The sequence below is a fragment of the Eumetopias jubatus genome, unplaced genomic scaffold, assembly GCF_037043125.1.
Source record: "Eumetopias jubatus isolate StellerSeaLion01/CBP00866 unplaced genomic scaffold, mEumJub1_p1.0 scaffold_15, whole genome shotgun sequence".
In the NCBI taxonomy this organism is placed as follows: Eukaryota; Metazoa; Chordata; class Mammalia; order Carnivora; family Otariidae; genus Eumetopias; species Eumetopias jubatus.
Window position 1 is genome coordinate 48,909,666 of NW_028274821.1, and position 15,926 is coordinate 48,925,591.

The following is a 15,926-nucleotide window of genomic DNA, read 5'->3' on the forward strand; positions in this document are numbered from 1 at the left end:
TTCTTCCAAATTACACACATGATTTAGGCTCACATTCCATTAACCAGAAGTAGCCACATGGCCTCAAGCTAGACAAAGAGCCTTGGGAAATAAATATAAACCGCGCCAAATGGCACTTTATAAGTCTACATCATGGAAGGGGAACACCAGGCCAGACTAGCTATCCCTGGCCTGTGGACCAAAGCAGACATATATAAAAAGTCCACATGATCTCCTACCAAATCTCAACTCCTACTGATACTAGAGCAGATATCAATGCACAGCACCTAAGGGAGGGATCCCAGTGACACAGCAGGAGGTACCAGCTTAAACACAGGAGCTTAGGAAGCAGACAGACCTAGATTCAAATCCTGGCCCATCACTTGGCAGCGGTATGACCTTGTGCAGATAACTTTCTCTGTCTATGCCTCATCAGGACGACAGAGACAACAGTAATATTTTATTCAGAGGGTGGTTGTGAGGACAACGTACATAAAGACCATCTGAATGAGCACAATGAGAGGTTTGCTATAGCAAGGAGTTAGACATCGTCACTTACATTTAGCAGAGATTCAAAGATAGGCAGGGAGTAAGAGGTTTAGAAGGAGGAAAAAGTCAAGGCTTCATGTAGATTTGATTGGAGGTTGTTGGCATGGGGAGGCTGGAGGTGAACTAACCAGAAGCAGCTCTGTATTGATTTGTTTGAGAAGCCCATTTGCCTTTCTCTGGGTGATCTTGAATTGAAAGTGGGGGCAAAAAGAGGGGATCTGGTAGTCATGGACCAAGCCTTGACTTGAGAGAGCCAACTGCTGGGGAGGCTGTGGGTCATGATTCCATCGTCATATACGGTCTGGCCACCGTCCCTTTGCATGTTCAATCTCTTGTCAGCTGTTATTGTTCCAAAGCAGGCAGTAGGCCTACTCTTCTTTCACACTAACAGAGATAATCTGCTTAGGTCTATACTCCTCCAGAAAATCAGAACTTTCACGTAAGAACCCTGGGCCCTAAGGGATAAAGGGTGGGGAAAATATGGGAAAACAGCTTTACTTTCCACGCGTTCGGGCAAAGCCAGGTCTACAGCTCCACTGTCTGCACAGAGCAAACCTCTCTGCAGCCTGGTGAAGCTACTATTACAGTGCAATCATTCTCTACAGTGCAGTGAATGGGTGGGCTTTCCGGGAGGCTGGAGAGCTCAGGGCAAGGGGACACAGCTCAGAAAGGCCGGCACAGTGACCGCCTTTCTCCCCCCACGAGGATGACAGGAGCTTACAACAACCAGCAGAGCCTAGAGTTTGCAGGTGTCCCCTTAAAATAGAAGCAGCAAGCACGGAGATTCTACGGATGGTGTCAATTCTTTTGTGAATGGAGAGGAAAGACATGATCGGAAGTTAACTCTGACCCAGCACAAAATTAAGTTTCTTGGCTCCTGCAAGACTTTACTTGAAGTGGACAGTGTTACTGGGTACGGCATACCCCTTCCCGGCCCATGGGAGACCCCCGGGGGCAGTGGGGCTGCTGGAAGACAGCCTGCAGCCACTCTAGACTCTAGGGGCTGGGTGATTTTTCTCATCAATCCAGGGACCTGCAACTCTGCAAGGGCTCTGGTCCTGCCACAGGTGGTGCCCAGGCTCAGTCACAAACGTTAAAAGAGGCACGAAGTACACTTAAAGCCAGCAGGACATGAGGCCAGCTCAGATGGATGTCTCAGAGGTGTGAAGAGTTGAAGAATGAGTGAAGACAGGAGATGGAGAAGCCTACTTCAAGCTAACACCACAGTCCAAAAATTGAATGGGTCCTCCCTAGGTTGGGAGGAGGGAAAGGAGTTAGTTACTTCTCAGTCCCTGGAAACTTTAAAGCAGATGTAACAGATACTATTTTTGAAATGTTAATTGACTCCCTCCCCAAGCCCCAAGAGTTTTCTTCTCCCTCATAACCCCTCCTTCTGTTTCCTTTTTAGTCCCAGGCCTGTGCTCACTGCCTCAGGTCAGGGAAGGGAGGAACACAGAGAAAAACGGAGGCCTTTCTTACATTTGAATTCCAAAAGCCCAGAATCTTCAGGGAATGAGAGGGATAAAAACAAACAAAAATCACCCACCACACTAGACAACAAAGCCCTCTTCTGAGGCAAAAGTTCAAGATAGACACAGACATCTGTGGACAGTTCATGCATCCCTTACCTGCAGGCAAGAACTGGGTCCACCTTTGCAGATGGTCCAAGTGGCCCTGGAACAAAGTGCATGCGCTGCCTGGGCCTCAGGGTGCTGCATGCTGCCCGATTCAGTGACCCCAATAGCACCAGAGCCTCGGGCACAGTGCTGCCTGGTCCGAGAGGAGCTCGCTCAGGCCTGACTTCACTCAGCCCAGCCCGTGAGAAAACTCTCTCCCAGTACAAACCTATGAGTCCTAGATGTTGTAAGCTCCAGAGATTAAAGGGTGGAGGGTGGAACCCTAAATACCCAGCAAGACTGTTGGTGCTGAAAGGAAAGGTTATACTTTGGTAGAGCTGAGCAGGCTCAGCCCCACCTCCCTCTGACCCAGGAGAATAGAAAACACTTTGTGATTACACACAGACTTAACAATCACTTGGCACAGAGGTATGCAGGGGGCATCTCATTTGGGGTCTTTATTAGGGTTCTCCAGAGAAACACAATCAGTAGAGCGTGAGAGAGAGAGAGAGGGAGAGAGAGAGCATGTATGTGTATGTGCGTGTGTCTGTAACATAAAGATTTATTATAAAAGAACTGGTTCACATTATTACGGAGACTGGCACATCCCAACATTTGCAGGGTGGGTATACAGTTCCAGTCCAAAGGCTGGCAGTCTACCTACTGAAACATTAATATCATTCAGGAATACCCTCATAGACACACCCCGAGTAATGTCTGACAATTATCTTGGTACCTCCAGTCACCAAGTCAAGTTGACACGTAAAATTCACCAACACAAGATCTCCATGACGTGACAAGGCCATTTCTAAAACTTAGATCCTAGGAGCGTTTCAGCAGGGAGGGCAAACAGGTCATCGGGAGCTTGAAGAAGAAAAGGCAGGGGTGGGATCTGTTAAGGCTTAGGCCCAGTCTTGCTAGGGGTTGAGGTTTCTTGCAAGGCATATTTTGGTGTAGCCAGTCTGTGTCTGGGCCCAGTGGAGCATCCAGGCACGGCACCGTTTTATAGTGAAATTCTCATCAACCATCCAGCATAAAACAAGCTTTTTAGAGACATGAATGGCAAACCTTTCCAAGGCTATACAAAATTGTGCTTCTTCCATATTTTCTGCTAAACCAATAAGGGTTTGGTCCTAGTTAAGCCAGTACAATATAGTGATTAAAATGTGTTCTAGGGGTGCCTGGGTGCCTCAGTTGTTAAGCGTCTGCCTTCGGCTCAGGTCATGGTCCCAAGGTCCTGGGACTGAGCCCCGCATCGGGCTCCCTGCTCAGCGGGAAGTCTCCTTCTCCCTCTCCCACTCCCCCTGCTTGTGTTCCCTCTCTCAGTGTCTCTCTCTGTCAAATAAATAAATCTTTAAAAAAAAAAAAATAGGAGAGAAATAAATAAAATGTGTTCTAGACACAAAGGCCCAGATTCAAACCCAGGCTCTGCCAACACCTATGCAAATTATTTAATTCTTTGAACCTCCATTCCCACATCTGTAAATGTGTGGATGACACGGCTTATCTTCATTAAATCAGAGGATGCCAGTAAATAACTTAGCTCAAATACTTAATCTACATAGTAAGATTGATTATTATAACTTAAGAGTTCTTTAAAATGTGCTGCTAGCATCACCCTGAAGTCTTTTGAAAAATCCTTACTTCACTCATCCTTTCTCTTTCTCTTCAATTCCACACCTTAGTCACAACAAAACTACCACTGATTTCTGAGGTTAAGGGAGACAGTGCTGGTAGAATACTGAGCGGTAATTTCCTCAGAAACCCAGGAACTCCATTCAAAGGCAGGCCTTTGACTTGAGGCCAGAAAGTTGGAAACCAGAAAACAAAGATAAATAATCCGATTTCCTCCTTCAAATTAAAGCTTTGTGTGCATGCATGTGCACCAGAAAATACTGACTTAATCAGAAGCATTCAATTAAGATTAGAAGAAGTAAAATACAGCATCAGAACTACAGGACACACAGTAATCAAGTAGTTATTTCCAAAAAACCCAACCTCATGACAATGCTCAATATTGCTGATGTGTGGATATAAGCAATTCCAGAAGGAAAGATAATTACACCATTTGACAGTAATGCAAATTTTCTCTCCCTATGTCACTTTATCTCCAGCTGTGAGGCCAGAATTTTCCAGAGAGAAGACACTCAGGAAGATTCTGCCTTGCCTACTTCCACACTTGATCTTAGCCAAAAGGCCAGGAAGGGAAAACTATTTCTAAAGATATACTTCCTAATAAATTTTTATATGCAAATTTTGAGTTACACTAAAAAAATGTAGGGCTAGCTACAGTTTGCTAAAATTACATTGTCTTAAACCTACATTGGTTTCTAGCAATGGTTTCAAGGTTTTGAGAGGGTAAAACAGCAACTAGTTTCTTTAGAGAGAGTTTCATGGATATAATAAATTGAGGAAGATCCTATATGACTAAATATAATGACAGATTCCACATGCCATGTCTATGTGGAATATGTCGTTATTCCACAAGGAGTTCAAAACCCTGTGTGAAAGAAGTTACACAAAGAAGAGCATATACTATATGCTCCTATTTACATAAAATTCTAGAAAATGCAAATCAGTAACCTCTAATGACAAAAAGCAGATCAGAGAGGTCACCTGGCAAGGGAATAAAAGGAGGGCACTGGGCACCATGACCAATGGGCACTAGGGAACTTCTGAAGGTGATGGAAATGTTTTGTTTTCTAGATGTGGTGATGGTTTCACAGGTGTATACGAATGTCCAAACTCAATCTTACACTTTAAACACATGCAACTTACTGTTCTCCAATTAAGTATAAAGACCAAAAAAAAAAAAAAAAAATTATGATACGAACAGTCATAATAGCAAGTAGATGCTCCAAAAATGTTGAATAAACGGACTCTCCTGGGAAGAGCCTGCCTACTTCTGTTGGAGCTGTTGTTCTGTGAGTATTGTATGTGTCCCATGTACTCGTATATATAGCTGCATGCTTTACGTTGTAATTAAAGGATTTGGATGATCCATGTTCTTCATTAGTCTTTACCATTAAGTTTCTGATTTCTATGTTCACTGTGTCATCTTTTCCTCTATGACTGTTTCTTCCTCCGTCCCGTATTTCTCTTCTTTACATAACGTACTAAGAACGTTGCTAACAGCATCTTCGTTTCCCTCTGAGGAATGGCTAAAACTTTTCTTCAAACTGTGAAGAAAGAGTTGCCCTCGCTTTTCTACCTGAGTGGTGAGAACGTGAACACAAACCGTGGACAGACATCTGGCCCTGCTGGGGGGCAACCTTTAAAATGGAGCCAACACAGAGGAGAAACAGAACAGCAGGAATCGTGTGAATCTCCGAGTCCAGATGGGCCTGTGGCTAGGCCTGTCTCCACACTTACAGTTTTGTGACCAGTCAGTTTCACTTTTCAGGAAGTCAATGTCACCTGGGTGTTCTGTCTTCTGCCATGTATCCTCTGTGTCCTCCCAAAAGACCAGTGACATCTAATGTGAAAGCATTATTTGGTGGTCTGTCTGTCAGGGAAAGATGTGTGGGAAAGTTGAAGTGTGAAGAGGCTTTGAAACCACTAAGTGGGCTTCCATAACTATGAACATCGGTGTCTCCAGACAACTTGACAAGCCAGAGGAACCTCACAGGCATGGTCCCCTCTACTAAACACGTCTGAAATCAATCTCAGGCAAGATGAACACAAGAAGCAAAATAAGTCCTACCAGCTGTGTGACTTTAGCCATGTTTCTTGAGCTAAGTCTCAGATCCCTCATTTTAAAAGGGGGCTAACATATGCTCTACTTCTTGGTTTTTTTAAGACAGTTACATTAAGCTATACACTTGAGTCCTTAGTACAAGGCCTAGCACAGAGTAGGCCTCAAGAACTATTAACTGGTGTATTACTGTCACTAAGATGTCATTAATCTTCATCTACGAGACTGGGTGGTTTGGGAAATGTCCCTGTGCATTCTTCAAGCCCTACTACCCCCACCAGGAAAATCTTCCTAGATTACTTCAATATACAAGGCAGTGATTATTTTCTTATCTGAATTTCCAAACCATTTAGTTTTGCACATATGTCTGGTGCCCCATCATACTGTCATAAACTGAATTTCCAGTAGTGGGCTGAAGCCAGTTCATATCAGCTTGAGAGAAGCAAGTGTTAAATTTTCAGAGATTTTCAGAGGGGGTTGTTAAACACAGCCATTAAAATTAAATTTCATAAAGTTATAATTAAATAAATTGTATTAAAAACAAAGGTATTGGAGCGCCTGGGTGGCTCAGCCATTAAACGTCTGCCTTGGGCTCAGGTCATGATCCCAGGGTCCTGGGATCGAGCCCCTCATCAGTCTTCCTGCTCCGCGGGAAACCTGCTTCTCTCCCACTCCCCCTGCTTGCGTTCCCTCTCTCGTTGTGTTTCTCTGTCAAATAAATAAATAAAAAATATTAAAAAAACAACAAAGGTATTAAACTCAAAACATAATGCTTCCCAGCTGTTTCTATTACATTTTACTGTCGTCTGTGCTCCTGAGGTTATTTATGTTTGTGATGTATGTGTGGAGGAAATAGTATAAAATGGGAGGGTTTCTGCACATCTCCTTCCAACTCCACAAGCAGTGACATCGTGCTGGTAGCATGCAAGCAGTCATGGTGGGAGAATTTACACCACAGGAATCAGCAAACGCCAATCAGGGCGCTCCCTCCACTCCCAGCCCACCGACACAGCTGTTCAACATTTACTGGCATACCATGGTTTCCACTTTTTCACATTTGTCAAGTGCTCTGAGTTCATTAGCTCTTTGACAACAGGAATGTTTCACATTTCTCTTTGTTCTGTGTTGCTCAACATAGCATTCCATACACAGTAGGTGCTAAACATTTTGCCACTTATTAGGAGCCTAGAAAGAGGCAATCATTGCACAAAGACTCTGCTATGGCTACATCTATGTGACCTAATGCATTTAAAAATATACCCTACACAAAAACCTTGCAGTTCTACCACTGCTTGAGTTGTAACAATGGGGAAAATGCCAAACATGAAAGTAAAAGAATTATATTGCAACCGTCAATGTAATTGTCAGTCAATTTCCTGATGTAAGAGAGGAGAGCTATTACCAGGATACCCTCTGATGAGTAGTGCCCTAGACCCTCATGCATACGGACACATCCCCACCCCGTAACGAAGAGCTGAGATCACTCAAACTCATGTCACAGGGAATGGTCCAAAAAATCAGTAATGCTTCACTTAGAGAAGGGAGAAATTGTAGGTACACAGAGGGTAATAAAAATGTCTTCAAATAGTTGAAAGGCTAACACAAAAGAAAAAGATTGGATATTTTCTGTATTGCACTAGACAATAATACCAGAATCAATGTTTAGATGTTACAGAGACACATTTTGATACAATGAGGAAGAACTGTCCTACAGAGACAACTCAAGATGGATGGAATGAGAAGTGGTGAATTCCTGCTCCAGCGTTACTTGAACATGTGGACCAATCACAGGGCTTGGCACATAGTATTAACTCATGAATAGATACGTTAATGGGCCAGTGATGGTTCTCAACTGGAGGCCACTACTGTTCCCTAGGGGGTGTTCGGAAATTCACTGAGGCACTTAGTGAAGGGGCAGGGGTGCAAGGCAAGAGATGTCTCCACACAGCAAAGAATTCTATTGCCCAAAATGTAAACTGTGCTCCCATTGAGACATAGTGGTTTAGACAAATCCTGGAAGGAATGTTTTAAATAGTCAATCACGCAGCAAGTGTTTGTTGGGCAACTAAGTTTTAAGCACCTTGCTAATCTCTAGGCCTAGTTGCACAAGATGAAGTTTCTTCTTGCAAGAGGCTCAAGATTAATGGAGGGAGATAGGAAGTAAATAAACAGTTGCAAGACTGATACATGGCTAATGTAGAAATGTGACTGGATGCTGAAGGAGCAGAGGGTTCTTCTCACTCTTGTAGGACAGGGTCCTTCAAAGGGTGGGGAAGGCCTCTCAGAAGTGCTGGTGCCTTCAAGTTGGGTTTTCTAGAATATGCACAGGAGTCCACAAGTTGGAGGAAGGAATTCCACATGGAGAAAACAGTATGTATAAAGGAACAGCGATGTGAGAGAACAAGGCACTAGAAGTCTGGTGCCATTAAAAAGATTTTGTTTTTTGCAACAGTTGCATTTGGGCACCTGCTATAGTTTTTAAACATTTCCCTCAGGTGGCACTGCAAGAACCTAAGCATGGCTTGCATGAAAGTTGAGTACCAGGACTGTTGAGAAAAAAGACTGGATGGTTTGGGAAATGTCCCTTCCAACTCTGAGGGTCTTTGAAACTTCCCTGATGTAAGAGAGGAGAGCTATTACCAGGATACCCTCTGATGAGCAGAGCCCTAGACCCTCACCGTACTGTACTCTCCTCCTTCCCCCCATTCCCTCCAATCCAGCAACATGGGCTTTCTGTCTGTTGCTTTATCACATGGCTAAGCTGCTCCCCACACCTCAGGGTATTTCCACAGGCTCTTCCCTCTACCCAGCACACTCCTTCCCAGACACTCACACTGTTGGTTCCTTCTCATCCTTGAGATCTCAACTCAGCATCACCTCCTCAAAGAGGCTTTCCCTGTCCATCTCATCTAAGAGTGTTATCTGGAAAGATCTTATTCCTTTATTTGATTATAGTCTGTCTTCACCACTAGAATTTCAGTTCCATGAATGCAGTATCTCCTCTGTCTTGCTACCTGTGTACTGCACTGCTCGTATCCAGCAGGCTATTTATGCACACCTGGGCATCCCATCCTGTAAGAGATAATATAACGGACAAGAGAAAATAAAGGAGAGCACCTGGGATGGCTGCGCTACAGGAAGGAGGGCTGGTGTGTCTCCTTCCAGTGATCTGGGGATGGGAGTAGAACTAGGAAACTGTGTCTCTTGAGAGAAAGTTGTAGGACCTGGGATATTCAGCTTGGTGAAAAATCCTCTCAAAAGGTGCATACTCTTCAAATATCAGGAGAGCCTCATGCAGAAGGAGGACTGGAATAAATGAATCAATCCCCACAGGGGAAGACTACGGGGCAGAAACCACATAAGAGAGACACTCTGGCTTCATAGGAAGGAGGGCAGTTCACAGGCAAAACAAAAGTCAAGGTTCAAAAGGGCCCTCCCGGAAGGTTGAGGGTTTCATCAGTGGAGTTTAAGCAGAAGCTGGCCAATCAATCCAACAGAGACAAAAACCGCAAGCCTCAGGCGGGACAGCAGACCAAGCAAATAATATTTGTATGTCACCTACCACCGGCCAGGTGCACTATTCCAGGTACACAACAAATATTACCTCATTTAATCCTCACGACAACCTCAGGAGGCAGGTGCTATTATCATCATTTTACAGGACAGACCGAGCGGCAGAGGTCAGCTCACTTGACCATGGTCACCCTGCCAATAATTGGCAGAGCCAGTTTTTTTTTTTTAAATGACCTTTAATGCCTCTTCTAAATTTCACAGTAATTCCTTTTATGCCTCAACTAGAAACGAGCTGACATCCTATTTTTATCGTCTCTAGGGAAAACCATTACAGAATGTCCAAGTGTGACTGCCTGACACCAAAAAGGTTAAGACGGCAGGTGAACATAACACAGCCCGTACTCAGAACGGACCTCTTGAAAGCCTTGTGCGCAGTGAGAGAGGAGCTCGGCCCCTGTCATAACCCCCACTTCCTCTTACTATCTCCCCCTACACTCCAGACCCACATGGGAAGGGATTTTGTTTTGCTGAGTGCTGTATCCTCAGGTGTTAAATATTTGTTGAAAACAGAAAGTAAAGTAAAGCAGGGAAGCAGGAACAAAGTCTGCATCCTCATGGGTCCTCCACCCTGGGCTCTGCACATTTGGCTCTTTGTGGTCCTGTGCATTTGAACCTACCAAGAGAAAGGAACCACTAGGAGCCCAGATCTCAGACAAACTAAACATGTAGCCTTTGTGGTTTTCAAAAGAATCCCTCACAGATTGGGTTCCACAGTTAAAAGAAAAACAAAACCAACCATCTTTCAAGCAAGGTAGCTGAAGCATGGATAAAAGTTTAGAGTACATCTCTGGGTTGCTTTCAAAATCCCATTCTGATTAAATGTAATAAAACAGTCAATACTAAAATGTTTAATAAAATGCTGTTTTTTCCCTAGTTACTACCATCTAATAAAGGTGTTTTGATCCTATTTATGAAATAAATTATATTACTTAGTACCCCAAGGAGCTATTTTGGCTGTGGGAGGTAATCATATTCTAATTTAATGACAGAGGGGGAAAAAATATGCATGACTAAAATAGCTGTAACACAGGCTATCCAGCTTCAAGACGACTACATCTTGTAAGGGGCTACAGACATGCCAGTGCTTGTGAAAGTATTAAAATTAACATGTTTAAATTTTTTCATTTACTATATATTCGGTTTTGCCTTCTTCCAGATCCCTTAAGCCCACACTATCTTTCTCATGAATATTTAATTTTTTTTCCCTGGGAAGTCAACTCCGCAACCACCCCTCCAGAAAAAGAACTGTAAACAAGGCTGGAGGCAAAAGTGAGACAAGGGAGATGAGGCGAGAGCAAATGCAAAGGACAGATGGCTAAGAAAAGCAGAGCGTCCCAGAGTCACCCTCCAAGGAAGAGAGAGACAATTAGAACCCAGAAGTGAGCAGATTCATCGTGGAGGCATTTAGTGCTCTAATACCTTATCCAAATGGAGAAATGGGTTCTATTTTGAGGCAAAGCGGAGGCTTATGAATACTTTATAGTGTTTGCATTAGACAGCCTATGTCAGCACGAATAGATTGCATCCTTTGGGTGAGTAAGCCACTCCCAGGTCAGTGGCTAGAAATTTTTAAATGTCTTTCCTGAAGCAAACTTCCTGGGGGCAGTTGAGTCACCAATAAGGTGATTTCAAGGCAGACAGAAAACCTTCAGCGGAGTAATAATGAACCACTTCGTAAACACCCATTAGGCCCCAGAGTCTACTCAGCCTCCGAACAGAAGTGAGCAGAAAACCATTAGTGGAGCCACATTTTGAAGCAGCATGAAGACATCCGTGGAGGGGCCTACAGAGTGAACCTTCTCACGCACGCCCTCTGTATCTTCTACCTTAAGCTAGGATGCGGCTCCTAAGAATTGATTTGGTCAGGAGAAAAGAAGGGTCGGCATGATTTATTAAAATTCAAACTGCTGGATTGAAATTTCCAGAGAGGAACATCCATTTCTAATACGCAGGCACCCTTAGTGAGGCCAGGCCAGTGCTCCCCAAATCCTGGATTCAGGAGCTGTGCGGGAAACACGTGCTTTCCCTTCAGGTTGCTAACTAAATGCCATGGTTTTGAGGGATATAAACCATAACAGACTCTTAATCTCAGGAAACAAACGGAGGGTTGCTGGAGTGGTGGTGGGGGGTGGGAGGGACGGGGTGGCTGGGTGATAGACATTGGGGAGGGTATGTGCTATGGTGAGCGCTGTGAATTGTGCAAGACTGTTGAATCACAGACCTGTACCTCTGAAACAAATAATACATTATGTTGATTAAAAAATGAAAATAAAAAAATAAATTCCATGGTTTGATTGGGTTTATTAGAATGGCATTTGGTTTGGGGATATTTTATAGTTTAAGGTTCCCCCAGAAGTAGATACAGAGGTGGCCATTAGCGTGTAAGTGGGGGGTGATCCAGGGACATACCAGTAAAAACGCTGAGAGGAGGAAGGGCAGAACTGTAGGAGAGGGGTCATTATCAGTAGGTCACCAGGATGGGCAAAGGAGTGTAACCTCATGGAGGGATTCTGGGAAGCAGCAGACGTATACCCCACCTGAGGAAGGAAGTGCCCATGTTTCCACACACCAGCTCCCATCATGGACTGTCGCAGGAGGTGCAGGGTGGCAGGGAGGAAAGAAGGCCTCAGTTGCCCGACCTCCAGGCCTGCGGCGTGCCCGCAGCAGGGCTGAGGAGCGGGCTCCAGCAGCCAGAAGGAGTGCAGAGGGACAAGTAGCAGGTGGGGACCCTGGAAGTCAGGCCCGGCACGCACTGAAATGGCAAAGGCCTAGCGAACATGGAAGGGCATCAGCTGCCACTGCAGGAATAAAACGTCAAAAAGGAGGCGAATGCCAGCACCTTGAGGTGGACGACAGGGAACCAGAAAACATGGGCTGTGAGTGTCCAACACTCAGATATTGACACGCGTTGCTGGTTTCAGGCACAACAGGAGGAAAGTGACTTCTATCCATCCCAGCAGCGGCAGGACCACCACTGCTGAGGGCCCAGCATGCTTAAGAGCAAGACAAAACCGGATTGCTCTCCTTAAGAGGGAGTGGAATCTGAAGAACCAAGAATCAAGATGGGAACAGAGTCCTAGGATCCTGGGTGGCGTGCACAGGTTGAGGAGGAGAAAAAAGTCACTGTCGCTCCCATTCTGCTCCCCACCCCAAGCAGAGTAGCTGTGTAGAAGGCTGGAGAAATGGGGGTTTTCAATATTGCTTTCTTTGTTTTTTTAATGAGGGGAGAGTATGTGTATAAACAATAAACCTCTTCTCTCTCTGTTCTTCAAAATCTTCAGTAAAAACAACATTATTTACCAATGCTTTGGTATGAGTTGACTCCAGGGACCTTAGAATGCCACTGGTCTACATCTTTCAGGGGTAGAGACTGACAAGGGGACAACTGCATCCAGATCACATCATTCTTCATTGCACATTCTTATAGATCAAAGTTCTAAAACAAGTGACCTGCAGGCTAATTCAGTCTCAGATATAGATGCTGCCCGACTTCCCAAATTTTTTTTAAAAAATTGGTATCAATATTTTTCATGTGAGATTTCACATTAAATTTCTAATCTCCTGGAAAAATAAATCAGAAGTTATTATTCACGGGAATAGTCACCTAGCAACGATTAGCCAAATAGTGTGCATTATTTAGATTGCCACAATCCCCACCATTCCTTATTGTTCCCCAAATACCACATTTGCACTGATTTCTCCAAGCAAAAATGTATCAATCATAAATGGGAAAAAGTCAAAAGGTAAAAAGAAAACATAACAAGGCACCTGGGTGGCTCAGTCAGTTAAGCATCTGCCTTCAGCTCAGGTCATGATCCCGGGGTCCTGGGATCGAGCCCCGCATCAGGCTCCCTGCTCCGTGGGGGACCTGCTCCTCCCTCTGCTTCTGCCTCTGCCTCCCTCCCTCTCTCACGAATAAATAAAATCTTTTTAAAAAATACAAATATGATGCATGATTTAGCAATACCAGAAAACAGATTATTGTCTGGTAATTTGTGACCAACTCCTGTGTTATTAGGGAATTAAGGTAACTTTCATAAATTTGCATGTAACTTCCTTATGGGGAGTAGAACTTCTAGAAAAAACGTGGAAGATAAAATTGCACTGGGAGGATCTGTTTCATAGCTGATTAAAATAGAGAATTATTTCTAAAAAAGAAAAAAGAGAAAGGAAATCTATCTAGAGTGCTGCATGATTCTAGGAAAAAAAAAGGAATGCATACTTCTCTGTAGAAGTGAGGAACAATCCTATGTTTAAAACAAAAAGTGTGCATTAAACATGAGGTTTCTAGAGTCCTTGAGGGTGACCTTTGTGCTCAGAAAAGATTAGTCTGATGGTACTTTGGTTTTAAACATTAATATTTGATTTATTCAAGTTACAAATTTAAAAGCCTAGTTTTTCCTTAAGCTTCTCATTTCAGCTTACAAATTTAATTCTATTTATAATCTAGTAAATTTTAGCAATTGCTTTTAAAGGGACTTAAAGGAATATTTAGCTCCATTTATAAACAGTTATTTGAAGCTCTTCAAACATTTTAAAATCATTTATAAATTTAATATACTTGATTTCCTTTAAGTACTTCAATTGTCTGACTTAAAACCTTCCTGAGTAATTAAATAAATCTCTTAAATCAAATAAATTAAATTTATAAATATAGTGAATCAAGTTCTTTTAAATATTCCAACACTGTAGATCAATTTAGTAATATATCAACCTAAAGCCACAAGTCTAAATCAATTACTCAATTATGCATTTTAAATTAGAATTATAAGACTGATCTGTTACTCTACCACATGAAATTTTCTTAACACATTACAAAAACTTTAAATACCAAATAAATACAGGTTCCTTTTTAACAAGAAAACATTTTATGATTCTTTTAAATATTTTCTTAAAAAAGATTTATTTATTTATTTTAATTTTATTTATTTGACAGAGAGAGACACAGCGAGAGAGGGAACACAAGCAGGGGGAGTGGCAGAGGGAGAAGCAGGCTTCCCGGGGACCAGGGAGCCCAATGTGGGGCTCGATCCCAGGGCCCCGGGATCATGACCTGAGCTGAAGGCAGACGCTTAATGACTGAGCCACCCAGGCGCCCCTGGACATGACCCGAGAGAGAGAGAGAGAGAGAGAGAGAGAGAGAGAGAGAGAGAGAGAGAGAGACACAAACAGACTCCCCACGGAGCAGGGAGCCAGACATAGGGCTCAATCCCAGGACCCCAAGATCATGACCTGAGCCAAAAGCAAGAGTCAGATGCTCAAATGACTAAGCCACCCAGGCGCCCCTTTTTAAACTATTTCTGTATTTAAATTAAAACTGTGTCTGGTTAGAAGAGGTCATGACCGCTACTTTTCTAGTTCATAAACACTGTTGTTGATCGTGACCAGTACACTCCACTAGACTCTGGTTGTCAAGTGATGGGACATCCTGAGCCCTATTTACGAGGGACTTCAAACCAAAGTAGGTGGTCACATAACCAGGTTTCCAAGGATTTTAGTACATCATTATTAAATTTCAAATCAGATTAGAGTCTTTAACTGTCGCTCAGGCGGCTATACACTTTGATTGGATTACGTGTTTCTTTGGCACTTAAGATAAACCTCTCCCCCTTTTCAATCTAAAGACCTGTGTCCCCATGGCAGAATACTCCTTTTCCTATACTTCCTACCTCCGTCCTGCCACTCTCATGGACATTAAAATGTATAAAATTTATTACAATGATATCCAAATGTATTCTGGACATTTCACATACACTTTTGTGGATTTGCTCAAGATGTCCAAGATAGTTCCACTGCAAGCACTATGTGGAAAGACTATACCAGGCTCGCCTGCTCATCTGTCACAGGTAGGAATTTGCTTTGGCCAACCATACCACACTATGAGATTAAAATCCCAAAAGCTGTTAACATGGATCTCAGGCAAGCTGTAAAAGCCCTCAAGTTGAAATGGAGGTGCAAGGGATGTATTCTTTATTCTTAACTTCTTAGGAGTCACCAACCATTCATTCATTCATTTATTTATTTATAAAGACTTTACTTATTTGATGGAGAGAGACACAGTGGGAGAGGGAACACAAGCAGGGGGAGTGGGAGAGGGAGAAGCAGGCTTCCCGTGGAGCAGGGAGCCCGACACGGGGCTCGATCCCAGGACCCTGGGATCGTGACCTGAGCTGAAGGCAGACACTTGACTGAGCCACCCAGGTGCCCCAGGAGTCACCAACCTTTTAGACAATCTGATAAAAGTTACAGACCCTCTACCTAGACAGACAAACACACCAACCCTTTAGTTTGTAATTTCCAAGATTTCGTGTTTCCTCTGATAGTCACCAATAGATACCAGGTTAAAAAACAAATAACCCTTAGACTAGATGGATCTTTAAAGTAGTTTCCCAACATGGTCTTGATAACGCATCTATCAAAGTGACATATTACAGAGGTGATATCAGAAATTTGGTTCAGAGGACTGGTTTTCAAAACGAGCAGTAATCTAGACAGCTTGTCAGAGTCAAGGTAGA